Here is a 10,760-nt window from a genome sequence, read left to right as displayed (position 1 = left end):
TTGGTCTTGGATTGTTTGGTTCTATGGTGTCTTGTGAGCCCATGGGGACTGGGCAGGACACGGTAATAAAGATTTCTTTCATTCATTAATTCAAAGTGACATCAATGTTGCCAACTTAGCAGGCCTACTATCAAGCCTGTGACTAAAACTATCTGGACTGCCTTTCAAGTGTCCTCACTGTTGCAAGCAAAAATTCCCCACTTGAAAGGGTAACTAATGTTGCTAACAGACATAGGCTGCTCTAACTTATGTCTCTCCAGAAGACACAGCATCTGTAACAGCAGAACAGGAAAAATCAGAAGGGCTCCATATTTGTAACACATTTTTATTAATTCATTCATTTCGAAACAACAACTTCTCGATTCCTATCCCTTTTCATAATACAGCATGTGTCATACAGCAGGTGTTATTTTTCATGTCTGACATATTCTGCATTTTAAAGATGCTGAAACTGTAGAACTATGTCTATTTCTGCTGAGAACAGTGCACTTGTGGAAAAAGGTGAAACTCTGAATCTCTAGATAACGTTCTGCTCACACTTTTGAAACAACTTCTCGATTCCCATCCCTATTCATAATGTCATACAGCAGGTGTTATTTTTACCATATCTGACATACTCTACATATTTAAAGACACTGAAACTGTAGAACTATGTGTATTTCCACTGAGAACAGCGCACTTGTGGAAAAAGAAGGCAAGGCTCCGAATCTCTAGATGACGTTCTGCTCACACTGGCTGTGTGACTGCTCTCACCTCAACACGGGCACTGAAATAAAAATCGAGACTTTCAGTGATGTAGACACTGCACTTAACAAACTGTCTGCACACAAGACCTTTGATACATGCAAAGTAACCAAAAGAAACTTACCCATAGGTACTCCATTCAAACTCTGCAATGCGGTTGATAAGGGTCAGGACTTTCGGGTTCACTGCATTACTCTTCTTCTTTTCCTGGCACTCTACTTTGGAGCCCTTGTCAGGATTAATCTTAACGATGCACCCGGACATAAAGGAATGGCAAAAAATACAAAAACTGTTAGGAAGCAACAAAATATTAACTAAAATTGCTCAGCAATCTAATCAATCTTGAATAAAAGATACACAAAGGATGGTAGGGGAAACAGGTAAGTATTGCACGATGCAGAAAAAGAAACTCACACTGATATCTTTATTTTTCCTGTAATAGCCTATGTATTCTATTCAAAACAAACAAACAAAACAAACCACCCTCCTACTTCTATAACCCTTGGTTCAGCCATCTGCCACCTCTCTAGAAATCAGCTTGGACTCAAGTGGAGAAAGAGGTGTATTTGAGAAAAACAAGAAAAACTTTCATAATAAAACACAACACAACTGCTACACACAAGTGTATTTGTAATTTACATGTAATGTGCCATTCCTAACAATGTTCAAATGTGTGCTTAATCTGCGTGGTGGATTAACAGGGCTCCTGGTGTGGCTGAGGGTGGTCAAACTCTCAAACTTAAGCAACAAACATTTTTATCCATATGCTGGCAAGATGTAGTACAGATAGATCTGAATACTGCAAGAAGCATTTCTTACATTACAGCATACACCAGCTCCATAACAGTACATTTTTAATCAGCACTAGGACAAGGTGCCACTAATAACGTGAATACACTCAAAAGTTGCATCATGTACTGAATGGCTACAATCCAGGCGATATTTTAAGCCCTTTGAGTATCATGCAAATTTGCCTTACTTGACATTAAGTGCTCTGCAATGTGACTATTGTACATGCAAACATTGTGGTGATTTCAAAGATGAAACAATATATTGTGCAGCCTTAGTGGTTGCTTATTTCCATTGACAACACTGATAATACTGCAGCAGTACCCATATGAAATGTGTGGATGCTTTTGATAATTGTTGTCACAAGAGGGCATCTGAGTGGTCACTTCCCCACTATGACCCTTGTTTTTATGGCGTGGCTAGAAGTAAGCCGTCTATATCCGGCCTGTGTCCCGTATCATGAAGCAAGTTCGACATACCCAGGATCTCTTTTGGTTATCTGGCTTCGACCCCGACAACGGCAGTCTCGCTAAGCGGTGTCATAAAGTAGGTTATCAACTTGATTAGTTAACTCAGGGTTTCCCAATCTAGCCGTGAGCGTGTTCACATGAAAGAGGCGGAGTTTGCCGCATGTGGCCAATCAGAAACACGGACAAGTCAATCAGCATGAAAGCGTCATATTTTACAAAGAGAAGAACAAACTATAATATTATATAAATAGGAAGAATTTAGACACATAATCCAGCTGAAAGCAGCACAGTTACAGCTGAAAAAAAAAATCGCTGACTGTGTGAATGTGTAAGTTAATAGACTATCACCGAAATATTCAAATAATATCACAATATCACTGCAGAAATATCAAGAAAAGACACAAACATCCCAGAATCAGTGTGATGAAGAGTCTTGAGCTACAAATATGTCACAGCAGTAAATCAAAGTCCTTTAAACACACAATCTCTATTTATTCTTATAATATCACAGCTCATCATTAGAGCATCTGACTATAATTACATTTATGTTTTACATTAAATCAATCTATTGATTATATTTTGTTATGGAATGTGTGACAATTCAGCCTTATTTCAGCTGCAGCACAGTGGAGTCTGACAAAGCAAAAAATTAAACATAATTAAAAGAGAAGTCAGCTTCAATCACTCCATGATGTATCAGATATAAAGAAACAATTAAGTTACTTTGACATCCTTCAGACAAAAAAGAAAAAAAAAGGAAATGAAATCAGTGAAAAAGTGATTGTTTGCCAAAAATTATCTGGATCTACGTTATTTGACCTGCTGCTCTGATTATAACCAGTCCAGTCCCTTTTGACACTTTTAATATTATTTAACATGGTTTTTAATAAGTTTTTGTCAGTCAATCATTTTTTGGCACAGTATTTGTATATCAGGGACCCTCTTAGATCCGCGCACCAAGATTCCCTGGATATTCTGGTCGTGACATCAGCCCAGTCAGCTGAGTAGCTCATACAACCCCTCTTCAAAAGATCCTAAATATCCCTTTAACCTACAGAGGAGTTATATTGTGAATACATGTATGTGTATATGATTATTCAAGTACATTTACCTTTGAAGAAACTCCATTGTGGCCCTGAGTTCCACTGGGTAGTGCATATTGAAGACGTAGAAACACATGAACATGCCAACCAGTGCGTCAGTGAAGCTCTTCATGTTATCCATTATCACCTCTTGGTCTGCTGCCACCATGAAAGCTGTTGCAGACAATGGACTCTCTCCTGTGGAAAAAAAAGAGTCTCTGCCTCTATTTTCATGTAGGGCACACACATTCTATTGCCTCTCACTTGCCACATACAACAATGCATGGTGTGGGTGGCAGATGTTCTGTCTCAACCTCCAAAGCGATGCATGTCTGTCGACCATGTACCGCCCCACAGGGTCCACCTCCAGCTTGGATCTCTGCTCTCTGTTTTGCAGCTACGCTTGATTTTTCCAATGGACGAGACTAAAAATATTCAAGGACTCTAGCCAATTTTGTGGCCATGGCCTCCTCAAATCCCACACTGATGTGAACACCAGTCAAGAGTTTGAAGTGTGCCTTCATGCCAACAAGTGAGAAGAGGAGCGGCCATTCTTCAGTAAGGGCCCGGGTGTCCTTACCAGACATTATGTCATTTCTCTGAGATATGAAGGTGTCTGAGATTAACTGTTCTATTTGTTTTTCATTCCTCTCATTTTCCATGAACATTTTTTGCATGTCTTTTTTCTTCTTCATCTGTGCTTCCACATTGACAGGACCAGATTCCAACTGAATACAGCCATAGGAGTCTTTCCATAGCTTCTTATTTTCTGGTACAGTGCTGATGTCACCTGGGATGATCCTCTTCTTACCCAGCGTCTCACTTCTCTTGTAATTATCAACTCTGCACTGAAGTTGTTTTGTTAGAGAATCATAGCCGCTTCCAACAACTTCACCTTCTATGTCGTCTTTGAAAGACTTTGGATATTCTAGGACCATCTTCGGTGCAACTTCACTTAAGTGCTTCTTCGCTGGTGTCTTGCAAGTGGCAATAATTTCAGCTGTAATAATGCGAATCACTTCCCTCCTTTCCCTAGCTGTGGGCTGTTCCTGATTGTCTAATTTCTTCCTTACAACAGCTGGCAGCATGTTCCAAGGGACTTGAAAATTGTAGTGCTAGTCACTGCCCAGTTGTCTAGCGGGACTAGAGCATTCACTACTAGATGGAGGGGAGAAGCAGCTTCCAAGTGAGGTTTGAAATGGTGTTTCTGGAGTTTGAGGTGTATCAGGGCTCCCAAAGGAGCTTTGAGAAGTAGAAGGTATGCTTGGGCTTGTAGTGACCCTGAGTGTTTCTGGAGTTTTGGGGGTGCCTGGGCTTCCAAATGAACTTTGAGAAGAAGAGGGTATGCTTGGGCTTGTAGAGACCCGGGGTACGCTTGTGAAATCCTCCTCCATGTTTGAGTGGCTTGAAGCTGAATCACTCTGAGCTAAGAAGACACCTAAAAAGCACAGACATACATAATAATGAATAGTAGACCAACAATGGCACTGGTTGCAATATACTCATATTACAGATTGAGCCTCATTTACTTTTAACATGTGTAATAAGCTTCCTTGCTTGAATGGGTCTGAGCACGCCTGCAAGGTCATTTATCTGGATAAGCTTCATATCATCAACCGTTTCCACCCCAACGTCTTGGAGGACATCCATAATGGGTTGCAGTGTAGCTGGCGTGCTACACATTAGTAGTGCTTCTCTAACAAGAGTGGCTATGTCATCCATGTCTAAAAGGGGGAATAAATGACGACTGAAATGAAAACATATCTACAGATCCAAAACACTATGCTTCAGGGATATTACTTTCATTGCAAGCAGACTGTATGCAGCCAGTGGATAAAAATCAAGACACTGATCAGCATTGATGCAAAGCATATCCCTTGCTGATTCTCAAACGTTATAAAGCCCATACTCTGGCATGTAAGATGATGAGTGTGGTGTCACAAGAAAATACACATCTTTGTTTTCTTTCATCAGTATGAGCTCAAGTTGTCCAAATTCCACAGATTCAGAATTCTTAAGGCATAGAAAGGAGCCCTTTCTATAGAGAGTTCCCCGAAAGCGCACTTCTGTGGATATAAAGTCAGGTGTGACCAAGCTCTCTTCAACAGCATGGCGTACCTTACTTCTGTACAACTCAGCATGGTAAGGGGAGGAATCCTTCACTTGTAATGCTGGAGGAAAGAAGGAGCTGGAGTTCATGTAGGACTGCAGTAGCTGGTGGTTGTTTGCAAGAGATTTACAAACATGTTTAAAGTTTTGTGTCCTCCTCACACATCGTTTAAAATATGAATGTTTGCTCTCAAACCTCATTGTCCACAAGCGAATGAGTGGCCCAAGCCTCATGATCAGAAATGGGTAGTGGAGGAGGTAGTGATGCTTTGGTTTAAGTTTTTCAGAGGGAAAGAGATGCTTCCTTGTTTCAAGATATTCTTGTATGTGGACCTGAAGGAAACTGACTTGGCCAGCAGATATCTTGGGCGCACAGACTAACTCAACCACTTCTTTTAGCATTATAGCTAGCTGCCAGACCTGGTCCTGGGTGTCTTTGATTTTGTCCCCAATAATGATGGGAAGAAGTCTCAGCAAAAAACAATTCTCAGCTGCCTGCCCACCAATCTTAATGCCACGTTCACTGACTTCCGAAGGAACAGAACTAGCATCAGAACCCAGGTACTTGAACTGTTTGATTTGCCGGTTGAGCTGCTGGTAAGTCATCCATTTCTTTACCTTCACAAAGTACTGAATGTAAATGGATAGGTCATAGGCAACTACTCCTTCAAATATGTCATGGCCTATGCACGGTGGAAGGCCTGGCTGACACACATGAAAATACTTAAGACCATTGAAAAGTGAGTCAAACTTTACTCCATTTACAGTTGATGTCTCATTGTCTTGGAGTAGCTGCACTGCCTCTTTGAAACTCAACAGTTCTCACTGGAAACTTGACATTCAATTTGTCCATTTCCTCTCTGGGTACCAAGCAGTACCTACAACAGTGAGAGGAGGTACTGAAATTTGCAAACCTCCAATGCAGTGGGATCCCAAATTGTCACCAACAATGCACAATACTGTTGCTCGTACAGTATGACCTGAAGAAGTGACAAGCCCATTATCCTCTAGCTCTCTCAAGTCTGAGAGCATTTTTGAAAACACTCTTTCATGTCCAAAGTATTTGAAATCTCGCTCTGTGCACAAAAGTGAGAGCTGCAGCTGATCAACACCTGACCGATAGAATGGCTCAAAGTTGGCAAGTGTAAAGTACACCCCCACTATCTTGTGCTTTTTCTTTGCTGAGCCAAGAGGGTTGACTACCTCAAAAGCATCCTGGTATAAAATAAGCTTTAAAGTTATACCTGGTTGCATACACAGAGCATTTGTCTTGAACACTGATCCATCACACACATCAGCCAACACCCCAGGAGGAGGGACAGTTTGAGTCTTGCCATACAACAGGATCTTGTAGCATAGCTTTCAGTGTTTCTTTGATAGGGATGTACTGTACATACCTGTCAGTTCTGTTGTCATCTGTCCCTAGATGAATAGGTTGTGGGTGCACATAGTTGAAGTTTTTGAGGAAAAACTGCTTCCTGGTATATTCTGTAGAGAGAGGAGTACTGCATGAAGAATGCAAATCTGTCAAACTACTCAGAGCTTCATCAACATCAGAGTCAGAGAGATTTGTTCTGGCTTTAAGTACCGCTTTGAATTGCTTTTTTGTGTGCTGACTGCAAATATCATGCAAGTCATTTATCTCTTCAACAATCATCTGTATAGTGGATGAAGGAATTAGGTATTTTGCCTGCAGTTTCATGTAAAACATACAGAGATTTTTTGTGTACAAGGCTCTCAAATCAATATTATCTGGCATATCCACAGATTCAGGGACATTTTCAGCTGTACCACTTTCCATCACATCAGATGCTGTACTCACCAAGTCTACAGAACATGTAGCAGATACTTGACCTGCTGTTGCATGTTTGTGGATCCTGAATATATGGAAAGTAAATGAAGACTTTACTTTAAATATTTTGCCATATTTAGCAAATGGACAATTTACCAACTGACTTTTGGAAAGATGTGACCTGAGGTGTGCAAGAAGGTCTTTGAGATCTGTGCACTGTTTCTGACAACTTGTGTTCTCACATGTGTATGGTCCTTGCATAATGTCCAATTCTGACACAGATGGGTTCTTATGGTGTTTATAACAATGCGTTTTAAAAGCACTGTATTTGAAAAACACACGTTTGCAGTCAGCAACACAACATGGAAACTGGCCATTAGCTTCATGTCTATGTAGTATTTGCTGGTCTACATAACCTTTTACTGATTTTAAGGAAAGGCTACAGAAGCGGCATGGAAAGACATTTGCCATTTCACATTAACTTACACCAACAACTGTAGGCAATAAAAACACACTTGAAATTTAGATACTTGTTAAAAAAAAAAAAAAAAAAAAAAAGCACACGTAAACGTATGTACACGTTTTGTAGAAACAATTATTTCACAAGCTGCTTAAAATGGTAGCATATTATACAATATAATATTACCAAAACGCGTAGTTATTTATTGTTCAATACATGCGTCGAATGTAATTTGCATGCAGATACCACGAGCAGCAGCGCTGTTCTAACTTTACTAACCAGCACAAAGCTAGTGTGCGCGGTAGAACCAGTGTTTCAATATCTACTCACAGTCGCTAAACATGAAAATAAGCTAGAAGGTTTATTAACGTTACCCACCGTGTTCGCCACGCTGAGCAGGGAACAGGGTCGACACGTTCGTCCGTTCTTCAGCGTCCGTCAGCAGCTAGGTTCATGCAGAGTTCGCCTGCCTCACAACTTTGTCTGAAGACTGTGCTGCATGGGTGGGGGAGGGGGGAGGGGGGAGGGGTAGTTGTTCTCAATCCTTTCAAAATTAAATTAACAGGATTCATGTACAACTGTAACTTCGTCTGCAAGTGTCACCAGATCAAAATTTAAAGTTTAAACAAGTATTACATTTAAAGACAAACACTGATATGTCCAATTGTAGTGGCAAATATAACTTGGGTCATGATCATGCATATAAATTGATTTGAGAAATACACCTTGCAGTTGTGTGCTAACAGTGAATATAAGCCTGATGTAAGACCAAGGTCAGATGCTCCCTTTATAATAACAGGGCTGGAGTGAGGAAGCAACAGGTGCTGACGCAGCCCACCCAAGGCCAAGATAGAGGCCTGGGTGAGACACTTTGCAGCCATTAGGGAAGATATAAAAAAAAAATATATATATTAATATTAAGATGATAGTCTCGCGTGATCATGACAAGGGGGTGGTCCAAGAAGGGGGTTGGTGACACTGACCCAGGTATAAAATGGGGTGATCCGGGGAGATTTCTCAGTTGCCCCGGGGTACCTCATGGATTTATAACTTTTCTTGGAATAAACACCTTTTTGAACTGAAGACCTGCTGCCTTGTCTTTGATTTGGACTTAGGCTCTGGAGCGGTTTTGGGACTTAGTCCCTGGAGTGATTTTGGGACTTAGGTTCTGAGCAGTTTCACCTCTGGTCTGGACTTAGGTTCTGAGCGGATTTCTCCTCTGATTGGGACTTAGACTCAGAGCTGTTTCTCTTTAATTTGGATTTTAACCTATGAGCAGATTTACAAGGTCTGATAGTGGAATAATTTGACGGATAAGGATGGTAGTCTCCCACTACACAGTCCACAATCTGGATCGGGATCCACATGTGGGAAGAAAAAAACCCAGAGAGCCTGTTACCTAATTTATAAAGTATTTAAAATGTGTATATTGTTTAACTAATGAGAGGAAATAAAAATAATGAGATAGCCTGTTAACTCTGCCTAAATACATTTATTTGGTCTAATTTATAAAGTGTTTAATGTGTTTGTTTTCGATAACACCTGCATTAAACAAAGTTGTGATTCATCAATATTTCTTTGAAATAGTTGGTTTATTTATTCAAGTTATGGTGATAGAAAGAGCAGAAAAGAGCAGTAAAAATGGTCAGAATGAATACACAAATTCACTCTTATCACAATTATACATAAGGCCCATTGTAAATTGGGTCGCGATGGTTTGTCATTTTTAAAGAAGTGTGTCCTAAGAAAAAAGTTTGGGAAACATTGTTTTAGTCTATCAAAATATTATCACTAACTTTGAAAAATGGTTCAGCCATACTGACTAAAATATTTGATCACTTCATATCCTCTTCTGTAGTCGGGCCCAACTTATTTTAAGTCTATGAGGTTTCATTTTCATTTGATGTTACAACTTGACTTTCATATGTTTCGTATGTAAATAGTGGAGGGGCAACTAGTTGTCATGGTACCCTATAAAATAAACAGCTCTTTCTTCTTTCATAATTGATTTTCATAAAAGGTATAATAATTTAATACAAAATGCTGTTAAGTTCAGAGATCCTGTATATATGTGAAACAAAATGTGACAAAATGTGAAAAAAGTGAAGGAGTCCGAATACTTTCTGAACCCACTGTGTGTGTGTGTGTGTGTGTGTGTGTGTGTGTGTACATATATATATATATATATATATATATATATATATATATATATATGTATACACACATATATATACATATATATACACACATCTATACAGTATGTGTGTATATGTGTATATATGTGTGTGTATATATATATGTGTGTGTGTGTATATATATATGTGTGTGTATATATATACACACACACATATATACATATACATACACATACACATACACACACAAACACAGTATTTATTTATTTCATTATTTACTTCATTCACTTCTGCAATCAGACTATCAGGCAGATTCAAATTTCAAAGTTCGCGCCTATTTCCAGTTTGCTTCGTCCCGCCCATAATTACCAACCTGTAGGCTGAATAAACCAATAACTGGCCAGATGTTTGACAAGTTTGAAGAATGACAGAAGGTTGGGATAAGTGTCCATCCAATCAGGTTCGTAGTGGGCGTGCCATGACGAGTCATGAATGTGAAGATGTTTTCTCATGGATGCATGATCTCCAAGGATGTATTGGACTGCAGCTGGCCTTATCTTGGTTACAGTCACAGCGGACATGTCAGCCAAACTCCGTTTGAGATGAGTGTCCCAGATAATGCATGTGAATGATATTTTCAATATGTCATACCTGAGTGGACAGCCTTGAAGCTAACGTTAGCATCCCTCTGATACATTGCTACCATCACATTAGCTATTGTTAGCAGATAGCTATCGTTTTGTATGGTTTTGTGACTAAGTGATGGATGGCAGCCGGGTCATTTTATTTTACAGCTAAACCATTAATTGGTAACGTGCGCTTTCGGTCAAAGCCTGTTCTAACATGGCCAGAGGGTTAACGTTAGCCGTAATTGTGTTGCTCTCTGCTGATATATGTTCATAAACGTTGTTATTCGTGATTTGAATGCGGTCAAACTGCTGTATGCTGCTCTGTGTAATGTCCCACTCGTCCTGCAGAGACTTGAGATCGTTAATTTAAGTTTTTTTAATTAGTTTCGTTCTAGCGTTCATTGGCATGCTAAGTTAGCCTGCTCACTTCTGTCTTCCCTCGCTAAAGTCTGCTCTAATTTTTCACCAGGAGAGCCAAGCCACACACAGCTCATGGTGTCTGTGATTAACAACCGTTAGCTGATAGGATTAAGGTGTCTGTGACTGCGCT

The 10,760-nt window shown here is 39.9% G+C and overlaps 1 long non-coding RNA gene across 1 annotated transcript; it reads right to left on the bottom strand.

The window, feature by feature from the left end:
• Positions 1–373: 373 nt before the first annotated feature.
• On the bottom strand, positions 374–3,318 carry LOC115594455 (uncharacterized). The gene is made up of 3 exons (XR_003986491.1): positions 3,115–3,318; positions 869–987; positions 374–766 (listed from the first exon to the last, which is right to left on the bottom strand). It is a non-coding gene; the product is annotated as an uncharacterized LOC115594455 (long non-coding RNA).
• Between the last annotated feature and the right edge of the window lie 7,442 nt (positions 3,319–10,760).

This window comes from Sparus aurata, chromosome 13 (genome assembly GCF_900880675.1).
Source record: "Sparus aurata chromosome 13, fSpaAur1.1, whole genome shotgun sequence".
NCBI classification, from domain to species: domain Eukaryota; kingdom Metazoa; phylum Chordata; class Actinopteri; order Spariformes; family Sparidae; genus Sparus; species Sparus aurata.
This window is presented reverse-complemented; position numbering and strand designations above follow the sequence as displayed.